Source organism: Carettochelys insculpta, chromosome 10 (genome assembly GCF_033958435.1).
Source record: "Carettochelys insculpta isolate YL-2023 chromosome 10, ASM3395843v1, whole genome shotgun sequence".
Lineage (NCBI taxonomy): Eukaryota > Metazoa > Chordata > Testudines > Carettochelyidae > Carettochelys > Carettochelys insculpta.
This window is the reverse complement of record NC_134146.1, coordinates 24702432-24719387: the sequence shown is the minus strand read 5'-3', so window position 1 is coordinate 24719387 and position 16956 is coordinate 24702432.

Sequence of the window (16956 nt, the reverse complement as noted above, 5' to 3'; positions counted from 1 at the left end):
TTTTATATTTATCCTGTCTTTTTCTATTTTTGTTTGTAACAAAATGTGACATTTTTATTTAGCCTTTGCCTTTCTATTTTAAGAAACATGTTTAATTCAAATCATCTTCACTTTCACATAATTTTAAATGTTCCCCCTTAGTTTTTGTGTTAAAATCTTTTAAATTGTACAGACTAGACCTTTTTAAAAAAACTTTGTTTTTTTGCTTCTTTTAAACTCCAGGCTTTTTCTCAATTTTAGAATAATTTTTATTACAGGCTCTTGGCTCCTCTCACCCCCACTACATTCTCATGGTTACGGAATGAAGTTTCTCCTTCATAGGTCAGTACAATGTCTTGATTACCATTATGTTGGCTAATTTTATCTTAAACTGATCCAGTTAGCACTATGAATTCCCATAAAAGGCAGTGCTGAGAAAGTGGTGGGAAAACAAACCATGTAATGATTAGCTGGCCTACAGGCTGCCATACTTTAAGTGCAATGATGAGAATTACATGTTCAGAGTATGACAGCTCAAGTGTGGGTGCCATATTTATATTTCAGTTTTATGTGATAGTATCTTATATATAGAAAATAACCTTCTCATGGCAACTTCAAAAATTATCAGGTGAAGAAATTAAATACTTTGTAGCTTCATAGTATTTGAAAAGGTGACGATAATTATGAGAGGATGACCAATGATGATTTGAAATATTCACCTATGACTTGACACAGAGCCAGAATTTCTTTTTTGTGATCTAGTCCAAAACTTTTGTTAAACTTTTTGAGACTGTGGAACACCAAACAATATTTTTGATGCAGAACACAAATGAAATTTTCTTCAAAAAAATTGTCAGACTGAAAAAAAGAAAAAAACAAACAGCAACATATACAGCAAAAACAAAATGAAGTAATTTAATCAGATAAATAGCAATGAAGATGTAACCCTGTTTTAATAAAAGAAAACATACCATCAATGTATTTTTTTCAAATGCTCCCAGCATACCTGTGAGATGTTCGTGGAACACCAGTGTTCCACAGAACATAGTTTAAGAAACACCGATCTAGTCTATACTTGGATATTTATCAAAATGTTTATTCCAGAATGATTATTAGTATTTGTTCCAGAAGCTGTTTATTTTTGAGTAACTATTCTAGAATAACTCTCCCATGCAGTCTTATTCTAGCATCCAGTCAAGTAGCAGAAACAATACTATGTGGCTCTGGCTACACAGGAAGCTTCACTTGACAGAAGTCACTGTCAGAAGGGATTTCCTGGCAAAACTTCTGTCCACAGATTGCATCTACACATAAAAGCAGATTGAAAGAGCAATCCACTCTGTCAACAGAGACCAGCTATGCTGCCCGGCCCTCTTTCTACAGAACAGCTGACCAGACACTTTGCAAACAGGGCTGCCCAGTGAACCAGAAGACCTGTCTGTCAACAAAAGGGCCCTGGAGCATCTACACAGCTGTTTTGTTGACAGAACACTATCAAGAAGCGTTATACCTAAACAGGGAAAGGCATCACGCTGATGGCAGATGTACTGGGTTTTCTTTTCTAAGGAAAGATACAGTCAAAATAGAAAGATATGGAAGAGGTGATGTAAAACACAGATGCTATACTCAGTTTTAAGTATGATTAGAACTTGGCAGTATTTTATTTCACTGTATCAGTTTAATTAAACATTCTTGCTCTTTTGGCTAAAGCCATGCTTACTACTAGTTAATGTCTCAGGCAGCTAGTATCAGGGGACTATCTCCTGCTTATGAAGTGGGAGGCCCACAATGACCACGCAGACCTTTTCCATCTTTAATACATGATGCTATGAACTAAATGTTGTGTTAGTAGTCAACATTCTTAATTGGTTTCACACAAAAATGTCAGAGTAGTGCAGGATTTAGCCATGCAGCTCTCATTAAAACCAAGAGCAGCTGTGAATTTAAATCCTATGTCACTCTGAAAACATAGAGATAAATATTGACCAGTTGCATTTGCTTTCCATCTGTCTTACTAGCTGGTCTAATTTATGATCTCTTGATACAGATAGCCAGGATGTATGTGGTTTTATTTTCTTGTGGTGTCTTAAGCCACAAACCTATGCTCACTTTTTTCAAAAATACAGCTATAATATGGGCCCAAATTATTGCCTAAGAAGACATACACGGTAGGGACCATCTGCAGAGACACCTTACCCCACTCTGGTGGAGACAGAAGTCAGCCACCTTCTCAGTGCCACATCTGCCTTCTTCAGACCCTATGGATAGCCCTGAGCAGGGCTGAGGATTCCCACCTGCAGAAACAGTGAGCAACCAGAGGTGGGAGGGATCATGTGAAATGTCTGTTCCTATGGTAACTTTTAACCTGTTGCTTCCCATACTCCAAGCCTACTTCAGGAACATCCTCTGTGAGATAGAACTTCCTGCTTTGCCATGGTGTGCTATTTTAGGGTGCTATCCTATTATCACTAAAGGTTAAATCCCTGGCTTGGTTAGAGAGTGAAAAGAAATTAGGTGATTTAATTAAATCATAATCATGTAACCAAGTGGACAGCTATGGAAAGATTCAAGACTGAAAGAAAAGGATGTTATAGGTGATAATTGTTGACAGTGACCACGCCACAATTAAAGTGGAGCAGATGTGATCTGGATTTGCCAAAGGAGAAGGGCTTTAGTTCATGGCTGGGGGAAAGGGGTGTGAGGACAGAGCCTGATGCAAAAAGGTGGGATGGTCAGCTTTGCAGCACTGACTCGCCTCCCAAGAATGTAAGATCCAAAAGGCATAAAGGTGTTGGCCCTGGGTGGGGGAAGCCTCTTTGTTCCATGCAGCTAGCAAGCCGGTCCCCAGGCTGCCTCCCCTTGTGGAGGTGAATGTCAGGTTGGGTTAAGACTGCTGTGGGTTTTATGTTAGTCGCTCCCTTCAAAGGGGAACTAGGAAGACATTTTTCCCACACCACCAGACTAGTTTTGATGGAGGGAATTTTTTCACCATCCCTCCCAGCAGATGTCAGAAAGAAGAAAAGGTGGTAGGCTGTATGTCACAACTTATTTTGTAAGATTGGCGTATGTCCAGTGCAGGTTGTCCATAGGGAGGGCATCCGATGACCAGATAAATGTCCTGGTAAATGATTTAAAGTGGTACTGGATAAAGGAACAGAATGAGAGGGAGGTGAACGTTCAACCCTTCTATGAAGCTGGTGGATGGTAAGGTCCAAGCCATGTGGTGTCTGGGGGACCTGGATGGAAAAGAAGGGGGACTGATGGAAGCCCCATGTAATGATTGGAACAAATGTGGATTTGCCTGTTCTGTACACTTTATCTGCTAGTTAGTCCCAGACGTGTGTAATAAAGTTGTGGCCTGATTAAAATCCATATCAAGTGTCTTTGTCCTTCTTGCAGTATACCCAGATAATGACTATTTAGACCAAGATCGTGCAAACAGATATACACATTAACAGTTTATATATGCCCAGAGTACTGCCCATATGAGTAGTCACATTAACTTCAATAACATTGGCTAAGAGCACTGGTGCAGAGCAATATTAGTTCTCTGACACTAAGGACTCACTTCTAAAGAAGCAAGAAAAAATATGGGCAAAATCAGCCCCTTCAGACATATGTATAGCTTTCTGTTTGGCATACATGTACATCCAAGATTTTGGGATGTAGCTATAGTTGGAATTACATTCTTAAATGTTATAACTATGGCCTCAAATGCTGTACTCCATATTTGGTTATTTTGTCCATATTTTGTTAGCTATTTGTATTTTAGTTTTATATAGATATTTCAGTCTGTAATCCACATTATATTCTGTGTCATTTATTGGCCATTTTCCCACACTACTTGAAGTTGTAAATTAAGAGGTTATAGAACAGTTAATTCAATTTAGTTTTAAGTGATCATCAAGAAGCATAAACTCTTTCCTATGTTTTATTAGTAAAATACATTCTCATAACAGATGCATGAGCTATGCATGATTCAGTAATATTCAAGTAACGTGAGGCATTTTACAAATGTCTCAAAACACTAATTATAATATGCCCACTGCTTTTGTTTATTTTTATAGGTTCAATAGAATTATATAATGGTTTATTTGTGTGATGGGTTTGGTCACAGAGATCCCCTTGAGATTGTCACGTGATGTTCTGAGCATACCACTGATCCTCCCTCTGGGGAACCCAGCGCCAGCATTCCCTGTAAGATGAGTGCTAAGACAGTCAGGTGCCCCCAGCTGATTAGCAGATTGCCCACAGCCACTCACAGCCAGCAGCATGTATACCTATTGGTGGTGCACATAGACACATTCCTAGGTGCACATAACAAAATGTATTCCTCCCTTGGATGGAAAAAAATAGGGAGAACATTACCTAGCACCCTGTCCTGCTGAACCAGCATCTCTAATCTCTCCCAGCAAAAACACGGTGTTGGGGGTCACAGTCTCAAGCAAAGCAACACAGACAGCCAGAGCAGCACAGCTCTGGGAAGCCTCAGTCAGAGGGACTTGACACAGCACGCAGGTGCACAGTTATAATGGGACCTGAATCCCAGATAAATCTGTCTTTCTGTATGTAAATGTTTTATACAGGGCAAGTTCATAAATTATTTGCTCCTTTTATCAATGAACGCTGTTCAGCTGACAGCTGTTGTCCACCCCAGGTAATATTTATTTACACTGGGTATAATAGACAAAAATGATTTTATTGAATATTTGAAACCACTTAAATCCTACTTTATATAATAACAATAATCCATACATTGGATTTAGAATGGCAGGTTCCACTGTTCATTTGCCATTGACATCACTGGGACAACGTTTGGCTTGTGATGTCCTAAAGCCTTCCGTAAAATTCAGAATAATTATGCTTGAAAATATTTTATTTTCCACTCATGAGTAGTACTTGATGTCTCAACTGCATTCCTTGATGAATAAGAAAATATAGGAATTCAATATTATTTTGCATGCATTTTTCTATTTTTTTTATTTTTGAACTATAAAGAGACAATAGAGGTGCATGCACTGTTAATATTAGCATGTCAGATGTATCCCTTCCATTCCCTTCAACAACAAATAGCATTTCATATGTGCTTACTTGGGTCTCAGTTCTGTGAATACTTTGCCTGTGCTTAATACTAACCATGACTGGTTCCCTGAAGGTTCATGGACTAGGGCATTATTAAGTTCAGACATGAAATATATTTAAGGGCTATTACTAGCTATACAAAAATGATCTTACAGCTGTTTTCTAGCATATATTTAATTATTTAAATGTTGAAATGAGCAGCTTAATATCATCTGCAATATACCTGGGAAATCCTCTGGCTAGTCCATAAATTTTCCTTGGAGTTGGTCTGTGCTTTTGTGAATTTCCTGGAACACCTCAGTGATTTAAATGAGGCTCTTTTTCTTCTAAGATAACTAACTGGAATCACACTATGCTAAATACAGTAAAAATAGATTTGCCTGACTTACAGTTAAAAATAATTTATATTTAATCATAGCATTTCTCTAGTAGGTTACTGGAGGAATAATAAAATGGTAGATTGCTGTTACTGCTTTAAAAAGGGGATTTTTATTTAAGCAAATCATGTCAGTGTCTGAAGCCTACTGGATTATCTTCTAACATATGGTAAGTGTTGGTTATGTGGTGTGCTGGCTTGCATTTCATTGTTGGAAAAGCATAGAAAACTGATTTTAGTATGCCTTTGCTCTTAGCAGCAGGGTATAATCATTTTTAAAAGAAATTATGGAATCAAGCATTAGCATACTGTGTAAATTTAGGATTTATGGAAGGATGTCATATATCACACACATTGCATTTGGATGCATTAGGAAATCTTCAGTAACACATGTCACTATTTTGTAGTAGTTTGAAATGGAAACTACGCAAAAAATGGAAATACTACATTTTTTTCTAAATGTTTACATTGTTAAATATTTAGTGAATACTTTAAAATTGTAAATTATCTATTTGGTAACCACTGAAGGTTTAAGAATGCTATTCTTCTAAAACGCCAGTTGTTATTATCCCTCATAATATTTGTTAATACCTAGGTATTTAACACCTTGTGCACATGCTATTTTTCTAGGCTTCCAGACAGATGACTGGAGGGTAGGAGGTACTTTGTAAGGGATACTGGAGAGTTTCTGACAGTGAGAGGAGAAGGATATTGGGATTCATATGAAACAGAAGTCCTGAATTGATGCCCTTCCACCATGCCAGGCAGTCCTACATGTCTCCTGACTTACCTTCCTAATGGATTCCTTTCCACACTTCCAGTCCTTGACAAATCCAGGCATTGTGGGAATGCACAGAGGCAAGGCAGATCAGGTATTTTCCCTTCCCCTTGAGATTTTGCATTGGCTTTTGTTATCCTTCAACACTTTTTACAAAATACTGACTTGTTGGGTCTCTTAAACTTTAAACTACTCACTATTTCTGGAAGTCACTGCAATGGCCAGAGGCAGTTTCAATTCTTTTAAATTATAATGTGCCAGGTCAGAATCAGCAGTCCCATCAACAACTAGTTAGAATAATTTGAAAAGACAGTGGTAAACATTTTAAAAGTAAAATCTTTTCTGGTGACTCTGACCCTGTGTGCACTCGCCTACCTCATTTACACTGATTGCAACTCCAATCTGTAGAAATTCTCTCAGCAGTGACCCAGAATGTTACATATTAAAAATGTTATTAATATCTGGATGTTAAAAGTCCTTGAAAAACGAGAAGTCCTATGGCACTTCATAGACTAACAGATTTTTTTGGAGCATGAGCTTTCATGGGAAAGACCCCCTTCGTCAGATGCATGATCTGAAGAAGTGGGTCTTTGCCCACGAAAGCTTATGCTCCAAATATCTGTTAGTGTATAAGGTGCCACAGGGCTTCTCATTGTTTTTTGTGGATACAGACTAACAAGGCTACCTCTCTGATAAAAGCCTTTGGATGTTCTTTTGCATCTTTAAATGAGAGGTGCATGTCTAGATATGCTCTAGAAGACAAGAGAGAGAATGAGAGAGAAACAACTGCTGAAAGAGGTGTTTGCATTATCTACTGTCTTGCTCACCATCACTATCTCTTCTGTTGCTTCACAGACAGCTATGTGTAACTTTTCAATGGGTATTTTATGGCAGCAAATGTCTAGAAACTTGGATCATTCCATAGATAAGTCATCAGCTGACAAATGTAACAGCAAGAAACATGACAAATGCAATGCCGGGGAAATGTCCCACTTTGCTAAAGAGGACAAAGTGTTGCATGTCTCCTCTTGGTCATTACACCAGCCTCACTTTTCTTTACCTTTTACTGCCCTCTGCCTTGCCTCTGCCCATGTCAGCACTATGTAACACAAATAGCCTCCCAACCCCATTTGGGGATGCAGGAGGCAATGATTAGCCTTCATACTATTAAATTTGAAGAGTAGTCTCCAATAATTAATCAATGGATGGACAAAAATCCAGATTAATAAGCACTAATCCTAAGGATCATTGCTTAAAGGGAAATTATGTAACCTGATATTACAATTTCTAGAACAGGGTCTTTTTTTAAATGTGGTCTTCATAACAATGGTGGCTCCATGAAAGGACTTAAATCAGAGCTGTTTGATCGAGCCTGCAGCTTCTTGCTCGCCATTGCCGGAGGCTATGGTAACACTAGAGTTTCGTGTCAACAAAACTCGTGGAGTGTTCGTACACAAAATGGGTTTTATCGATAGTGTGTCCACAAAACCCAGCACTTTCGTTAGCAGTGTTTTGCCTCAAAACTTTGAGGTATAATGCTGCTATTGGCAGATTTCTGTCAACAAAGCAACTGTATAAATGACCTCATGGGGCCTCTCTTGACAGACAGGACATCCACAATGGGCAGCCCTGTCTGCTGTGTTTTTGGGTGCCTGTTTTGTTGAGAGACCAGCCAGGCAGACCAGCTGCTCTGCCGACAGAATGGAGCACTCTGCTGATTTGCTTTCATGTGTGACTGCACCCTATCTACAGAAGTTTTGTTGGGAAAACTCTCCTGACGGCGACTTCTGTCAACCAATAGCTGTAGCATAACCATAGCCCAAGATTCTCCTATAATTCCAAAAGGCTTTTTGATTAACTACAATCTATTACCTCTACCTCTGTACAGAGTGTGTCACTGCTTCATGTCTTTCTTTGTTCAGTGATTTGATGGGTGTAAATTCATTTGTGCTCAGTTCTGTGGATGACACCATCACTGGAGAAGCAGTTATCTCAAAGAAGAGAAGAACCAAACTACAAAGTGACCTACTGATATCAGAGAGATGGGGGATATTGTCAATAAGAAAAGAAACAATACTAAAATATTTTGAGTTATATAAATAATGAGAGCAAATACACAGGACAGCAGAAACACAAAATGAGTGTACACAACCAACACTTCATATTCTTTATGGAAAAACAATGTTTTCATTTAGCCTTATATTACTCCTTCCAATAGCCAAGCACTATAGCTGTCTTGGGAGAAGTCTGGAATCTTGATTGAGAGGTCAGAAGGGGAAATGGTCCATGGAAGTACTTTGATCTTGTTACTATAACATAAAAAAGCTGGAGATCCATTGTTTTAACATGAAGTGTCAGGACCCTGGAGTTTTGACTGAACACTGAATAGCTTTAATTCTGACATGGTTTGCTGCTATGGAAAGGCATCCTTTGGATTCCTGTGGCTACCTCCTGCCTGAGGTCTTATGGGCGTGTTGTTCATAAGAAGGAGCTTTCTTCCTCCCCTTTCCACCACTTTACTGGCTTCTCATTCACACTTTGCATGGTCTGTTCTGCAGGACCATGAATGGACAGACGGGGTCTGCCATTCTTCTGAGCCATTAAATCATGCTGAAAGTGCATTTGTATCTCATTAGCATTTGATTTTTGGCTGTCTTTCATGCATGCAGTGGTTTATTTCCATGTAGTAAGTTTTCAGGATTGTTTATTTCTGCTTATATCTAATGTTCTCAACTTCATGTTAGTTACTATGATTTGACCCATAAACTTAATTTGCTCACAAATTTCTCTTCAGCTACTGCCTATCCCTACCTGGTGCATGGGTTATACTACTAAGAATGGAGTGAGGAAGAATTGTTTCCCAGCTGCTCAAGAGCTAAGGCCCACTTCACCTGAAAAAAGATTGCTTAATTTTCAAAAAGGCACAGCAAAGCCAGCCTCCTGGGTTGGATACGTATTTTGAGTGTCACAAGGTGCTTCATCAAAAATTTTTTATCAAAGGAGGCATTTGAGCATCTGTGAAGATACCATTTAGCATATGGATGGACTGGATTCACAGTTTGAATACAGTTCTACACTTGTGCAAAGTTTCAGATTATTCAGATCTGGGATCTTGATTTAAGACCATTTCTAATGTAATTTATTTTGTAGACCAAGAACTATCTTCTTGCATTAGTTAACTGTCTCTTTATTTTTTTAGCATTTCTTTTAGTATGAGTTCATGTTTCAGCCTCTCATTCTCCATGGGACAATATCAATTCACACATATACCAAACCCTTGAAACTGAAAGTAATCTGGTTTCATAATATTAAACAACTTGAAGAAAGAAATGGAAATTAAATAGCATAACATGATAGTCACATAGATATTGTCCCATAATTTATATTGCAATTTAAATCCTTCTTCTGTTAAATTATTTAAATCATAAAATAAATTATATCCATTTGGACAACATAGTTGCTCTGGAAATTACTAGTACCACTTGCATGAAACATCCCTTTGTATAATTAGAGTATTTAATGTGATTTGCTGTATGCTGTATAAACTAATAACACCTTATCAGCTATGGTAAATTATCTTTTTAACTCAGGATTATGAAAGCATATAAAATTATGCATGTTCAGCAGTGAAAGTTATAGGAATAGGCATCACATTTACAACTCATTAAGAGTTAATGGTTGTTATGTCTTGAGATTTTATGGAAAACTGGGATATTGTGATCCCAAGCTTCCTTTGAAAGATCATAAATGATTATATTTTAGAATTAACCGAACAAAATAGCTTTTGACTTTCTGACGCGACCAGCATTGTTGACATTCCAATGTTATGAGAGCTACAGCTGGATTAAATCAATTAGCCCACAAACAGAACCTAAACAAGCTTTTGCTAATATTAGTTCACACAGTCAAATTCTGTTACAAAAGAAATATTCAAAAATCAAACAAGCAACACATTTTCAAGTTCCTTGTCGATACTGAGTCTGAAGTTAGAATCTGAAACATAAAACATTTAATAATGTAACTGGTTCATTCTGCTCCTTTTCCTGAAGATCTATTAACAGTTTATTTTTCCTTTTTCATATCCTTTCCAAGTTATGATTTGTTTAACTGCAGTTATATCATATACAACCAACACTTCAAAAAGCTGTGGCAGAATAGTAGGAGGATGACAGATAATTTGTAACATTAAAAGAAATGCATTTTTCATTAAACCATGACATGAAGCTTATAGATGGTTTTTTTAAAAAAAAAAAAACTTTGCCCTTTAAATTATGTTAAACATGATAATACTGCACACCCACATTTGCATCCCAATTTGCATGTCTTGGTTCACAGACAAACACATGGAACCAGCCACCTCATGGCTGTACATAGAGAGAGAGAGGGAACCCCTACCCCACGCTTATTCACCTTGTGTATGGCCTGAGCACGATGGACTGGATCTCATGTCTCTTAAAATGCCTGAGAAAATTACCACCTTAAGAGGGAGCAAAACTGGGTCCAACTGGAGCCACTAATAAGCTGAAGTCTGACAGCTCTTCAGGGCTGACATCCACAGACAGCGCAAGAGCTGAGGAGAATGCCTTGCCCAAATGCTTCTTTGCCCAGCCCCAACACAATTTAGCCCATACTTTCCTAAGACATTCATGTTTATCCTCTGTCCAAACCACTCTGCCATTAACTGCAATTGTTTGAATCAGGACTGCATGTCTGAGGCTTTGTATTAGCTCTTTCTTTACAACTGAAAACTGGAGCAAAACACAGTTTTTCAGGGTGTCCTTGTTCCCCTTTAATGTTAGTGTCCTGACTTACATTACAGTGACTTTTAATCAAACTTACTACAGCTGAGATGCAAAATGTTGTCTTTGTCCTTAAGACCATGACAGAGAATATTATCTGCATTCAGATGCCTACTGGTTTGTGGTATTTCAATAATAAAACAGCAGGATTGAGGGCTCATGATGAGAAATCTGACTAATTACCTGTTAGATGATAGATGGTTGTAACTCGGCAGTGCCAGTCACTGAAAACAAAACACTTCTAGATATCAATCAGCTTCCTGACAAATTCAATTTCCATCACATTCAATGGACAATAAATGTGAATTTTACCTCTGTAGCTACATAGCTTTGACTTTTAACTTTCAAATATGCATAATGACATTTTAATAAAGTAGAGATTTTTTAAAGCAAATTACTATTTAAATACCTGACATATTCATATTTCAAGCTTAAAGCTGGTGGAAATAATTAACATTGTAAATCTGTCTTGTGTTCTACTGCAGAGGGCAAGGTATACTTAATAGCAGTTTTTCTGTTTTTTCCCCCACTGTATTTTCATTTAAGGCAAATTATTCACAACAACTTTAATGGGTGTATTCACTCTCTCCAATTTCTCTTTTATTTTGTTATAAATTAGTTGGGTGCACATTCTGTATCTGATTCAAAAGGCAAAATGTCCAATTAACACCATCACATAGCAGCATGTGGGCAGAGTTAAAACAAAGAGGGATTGAAGCAGGGAACTACAATATGGGCTTGAAGAGACACCACTCCTTTTTTCTTTTCCTTTTTTCTTTTTACTTTTTCTTTCTTCTTTTCTTTTTAGGATTAATTGCACCATCAAGCCTGTCCAGGTAAAAACAAAGTGCCTGATTCTGATCCCATATACACTGGTGTGAATCAGGAAAAATCAATGAAATTAAACCAGTGTAAAACCTAGCTAAGTGTAAACAGAACCAGGCCCTAGCGATCACCATTTTGTTGTATTAGAGAAAGTAAGTTGAAAGTTTTATTTTTCTTTTTTGTTTTCTTTTTTTTTCCTTTGGGGGGGTATCGTGGGGGGGGGGGGTCATAACTTTCCCATGGTCCCATAAAGTTGGTTTCCAGCCACCAGTCCTGGCTCTCAGTGTTGTGTGCTGTTATTTAGCTCTAATTTACCCCTAAATGCCTTCTAAGAGCCCTGTAAGCAGTGGAAGTGTTGGTAATGGTGCTACACAATATTGACCTCCTCTTGCCTAGCAGATTCTCTCGTCTGGGACTGGTCAGGTCCTAAGGGTGCTGGATGAGAGAGTTTCAACCTGTAGTACCTACCAGCTCCAATCATGGCCCCATTTTACTTGACACTGTATACTCATATAAAAACCAAAGCAGTACCTGCTCCACAGAGTTTACATTCTAAGCATGTGGTGAGAAATAACAGGTGGACAAAGCAAAAAAGTGGACAAGGTATAAATTAAATAATTGTGTGCTGTAAAAAGTACCAGTGTGACCACATCAACAATGAAGTGAAAGCAAAACTTGGTCTAAATCTAGGATTATGGTGTTATATGTACCTGTTATTCTCTTTATGCAAAGAGCTATGTATAAATTCTATGCATAAAAATGTCACGTATGCTTTCTTTCTAAAAAGTGGCGACACAATAAACTGAAGCCCTCATGTGGCAGATATTTCTAGCTCATCAAGCTAGGGACCTGTATTAGGTGACCAACCCACTCAGCTGTGTATGAGTTGTGGGAACCTTTGTCCTTTGCAAATTATCAAGTGAGTAGCATTAGGAATCTGTTTCTAAGCATATTGAGGGGAAAGATAGAAGCAATGGGGTGAGAGTTTGGCGATGGTTCCCAATAGCATGGAGGCACGCTGGGCTTTCATATCCTGTTCATTTCTCCAGTGCTGCAAATCAGCCTCATGCCTCATCTTGAACTCCACACATGACTTTCATCTCTGCTTCTGGTTCCCCCAGCCAACTCTTGAGCTCTGAATGAATAAGAAAGTTGGTGGAGGGGGGGTGTCACCTGGACCTCTGACTGCAGAGTCAAAGTGGGTGATTATGTGAAATCAGCCACACAGGCAGTTGGCAGATGAGTAGGAAATGGGAAGGAAATGATCCACATGCAGAAGGCACATGTGGACCAGAAGTTCTGGGAAGAGATGGAGGACTAAGAATTCTTTGGTACATTAAAGCTGCGTCTACACATGCACGCTACTTCGAAGTAGCGGCACCAACTTCGAAATAGCGCCCGTCACGTCTACACGCGTCGGGCGCTATTTCGAAGTTAACTTCGACGTTAGGCGGCGAGACGTCGAAGTCGCTAACCTCATGAGGAGATAGGAATAGCACCCTACTTCGACGTTCAACGTCGAAGTAGGGACCGTGTAGACGATCCGCGTCCCGCAACGTCGAAATTGCTGGGTTCTCCATGGCGGCCATCAGCTGGGGGGTTGAAAGATGCTCTCTCTCCAGCCCCTGCAGGGCTCTATGGTCACCGTGGGCAGCAGCCCTTAGCCCAGGGCTTCTGGCTGCTTCTGCGGCAGCTGGGGATCTATGCTGCAGGCACAGGGTCTGCAACCAGTTGTCAGCTCTGTGTATCTTGTGTTGTTTAGTGCAACTGTGTCTGGGAGGGGCCCTTTAAGGGAGCGGCTGGCTGTTGAGTCCGCCCTGTGACCCTGTCTGCAGCTGTGCCTGGCATCCCTATTTTGATGTGTGCTGCTTTGACGTGTAGACGTTCCCTCGCTGCGCCTATTTCGATGTTGGGCTGAGCAACGTCGAAGTTGAACATCGACGTTGCCGGCCCTGGAGGACGTGTAGACGTTATTCATCGAAATAGACTATTTCAATGTCGCAACATCGAAATAAGCTATTTCGATGTTGGCTGCACATGTAGACGTAGCCTAAATGTTGAAATAGGTAACATCCACTCTGTAAGACCTAGCCATTTGCACTGTGGGTGTGGAGTTATATCTATGTCATGCTCAAAATTAGCTTGTTGATCTATAATCAGAGAATGATTAGCTAAATTTGAAAGTAGACCACAAGCAACATTCAGCCCTAAACTCTGATCCTACCCACACTGTCTTTAGTGGCAAAACATCAGTGCTTCAGGAACAGGGTCCTAATGCATAACACACCCAAATGACTAGGACTCATGGGGCTCAGCTAAACACAACATGCTGATTTCCCATAATGTTGCATGGGTCACTTTTGGCTGATTGTTGTTAAGTTTAGCTTAAATGGTTTTGCAGTAGGAGTTACAGAAATTATGCCCTTCAAACCACATCTTTGTTTGTAGCTGCAGTCCGCCATTTTGCAAGTAGCTGTTCTTTTCCAATTAAAGCATGTGCTTCCTTTTCTGAATTTTCAAGGATCATTTCTATTGTCCTTTCAGAAAGATCTTTTATGGATCTTCAAAAGCCTGTCTCTTTCACATATAATTTCTTGCTACTACCTCAGCAGGTATCAATCTATGCAGGAAACGAGGGATTTAATAGATCAATGAAAAGTGGCATCCCCAAGTAAAGATATTAAAGATTAGGTCACTACATACTTCAGATATCTCTTTGAAAACAACATCAGTTCCATTAATGAAATATTTCCTTTTCTGATATCATTAGTAAACTTTATTAGATACCTATTTCTATCTTTCATTCTTCTTTCTGAACACTTTTGTTATTAAAAATATTCAACATTGAGTTGTGCCATGAAAAATGCAGTATGCAAAAGGCTTTTTTAAGGGAGAATAACATGAAGGGATTTAAAAGGCCAAAAGGTCATTTGTCATTTTAACTGGAGTGGCAACATTCTGAGGCTGCGTCTACACTACCTGATAAAATTGAATTTAAAGGAGTTAACTCAATATTAAAACATCCCTGTCTTCACTGTAAATACCATTAGCTTGAATTAGTGAGCCCTAATACTGGCAAACAAAATGTCGATATTACCAGATGAGTATAACATCAATTGCAAAAAAAGGCTAGTGTGGAAGCACCATATCTTCAATCTTAATGTATTAGCCTCCATAAGTGTCTTGTATGTATCCCACAAAGCTAAGCAGTGACTCTCCATGTATGGCCACTTTCTTCTCCTCTGCTCTCAATTCAGGTGTGCAGGAAGAAGGTCACAGAAAGCCTGTGAATTCTTGATTGAATTAGAATTTCAATTTGAATTCTGCAGCATCCAGGCCTGCAAATATAAAGGTCCGGACACATGGCTGATGGAACCAAGTGGGATTGGGCAGGGCTGATAGCACAGCTGCTCACCCCTAGGCCAACATCTCCAGAGGACTCATGACACACGGAACACGGGCAGGTTTGGGGGAGGGTTGTAGGCGCAGCTGCCCACCACTATGCCAACATACACAGCGGACTCGCAGCTGACAGAAATGGGAGGCAGGGGGACAGGGATGATAGCGCAGCTGCCCACCACTATGCCAAAATCCACAGAGGATGTGCAGCACAGGGAACCTGGGCAGGTTTGGGGGAGGTCTGAATTCTGTTACTGGGTGCTGTGAATTCTTGGACAGTGCTTTGTGTTCTGGGATTCTAACATGAAACCCCCACAAGCAACCAGGGCCAAGGAACTGTGGGACAGGTACGTACAATGCACTGATCACTCTGTGGAACTTGCATAGAGCAATGGGGATGTGGAAACTCAACACAGAAAAACGTTGGGTCAAATTTCAAGAAGGTTTCTGGACACTTAAATGTGAATTAATAAGAATGAAGTTAAAAAATCGAATTTATTAAAAATCAAATTTATCTTGTGGTTTAGCTGTAACCTGAGGGTATATTCTGCCATTGCTTTTCAGATGGAATTTCCATTGCTTTCACTTACAGGCCTACGTATGAAACAGCTGGTGAGTCATGATTCAGGCCCACCATGGTAGACACTTTCTATTTTTACAGAATGTGACACACCAATGCAGCTGTTATGTAATTACAGTTTTACAAGAACAGTAAATAAAAAGCCAAATGCCCTTTATTTTCAATAAATGAAACACACTTAAGACACTAATTGAATAAAATGTCATTTCCAATTTATTTTCATGTGATATGGTTGCAAATGTCCAATTTTTAGCCTCAGTGCACAAATACGATAAGGTCAGAACCTGAAACATAGTGAAAATTATTAACCATATTCTATATTACCTTGTAAAAATGTTTTCCACTCACTCTGTGCTCTATCATGCAAGAAAAGGTTGGCTAACAATTGATTTAACTGAGTAAAGATGTATGTTAAAAGGATAAAAATGGTAGCAGATTTAACTCAGCCATTGGCTTCTTTGGCATTGATCATTCCATCACTGTGCACTCAAAGGTTTCATTGACTTCATGAGGAATTTTTCATGTGCAAGTGCTATAGAAATTAATTCTTAAATTGTGGCCAAATCACATTTTCCCAGTAAAGAGACCATAGATTCCAATTTTGTTTGGAGAAACACTGTTTTTTATGTGAGGTCCATGTCCAAAGAATTTTTTCTGGGACTCTGGATACCTCTTGCTTCTTCACTTCGCAGATCTAAACATAGGGCTCTTTAACAAGAACAAATAGCACGGAAGAACATTGTCACGTGCAAATTGTTGCAAGTAAAGAGAAAAATGTTCAGTATATGTGGGCACAATCAATATAGTTCTTTTACTCAAAATTAATGTTAATGACTGTTGTTCAGTGTTTCATTATATACTTGTTCAAAGCATTAGATTATTGAGAAAAAAATATTCCACTAAGAAATATTCATGTGCTACTGCAGTGCTGGAAGAAAAAGGTATAGCACACTTTTAAAAAAACTATTCAAATATTTTATGTCCCTGAAAGTTCTTGCTATAAAAGGTTTATATATATATATATATATATATATATATGTATAAAAATAATGTTCCATGTACTCATGATCTGGAAAAAGTATTTAGATACAAAAAGATTAAATACATTTCTCTTCACAGGCCCCAAACAAGGCCTATG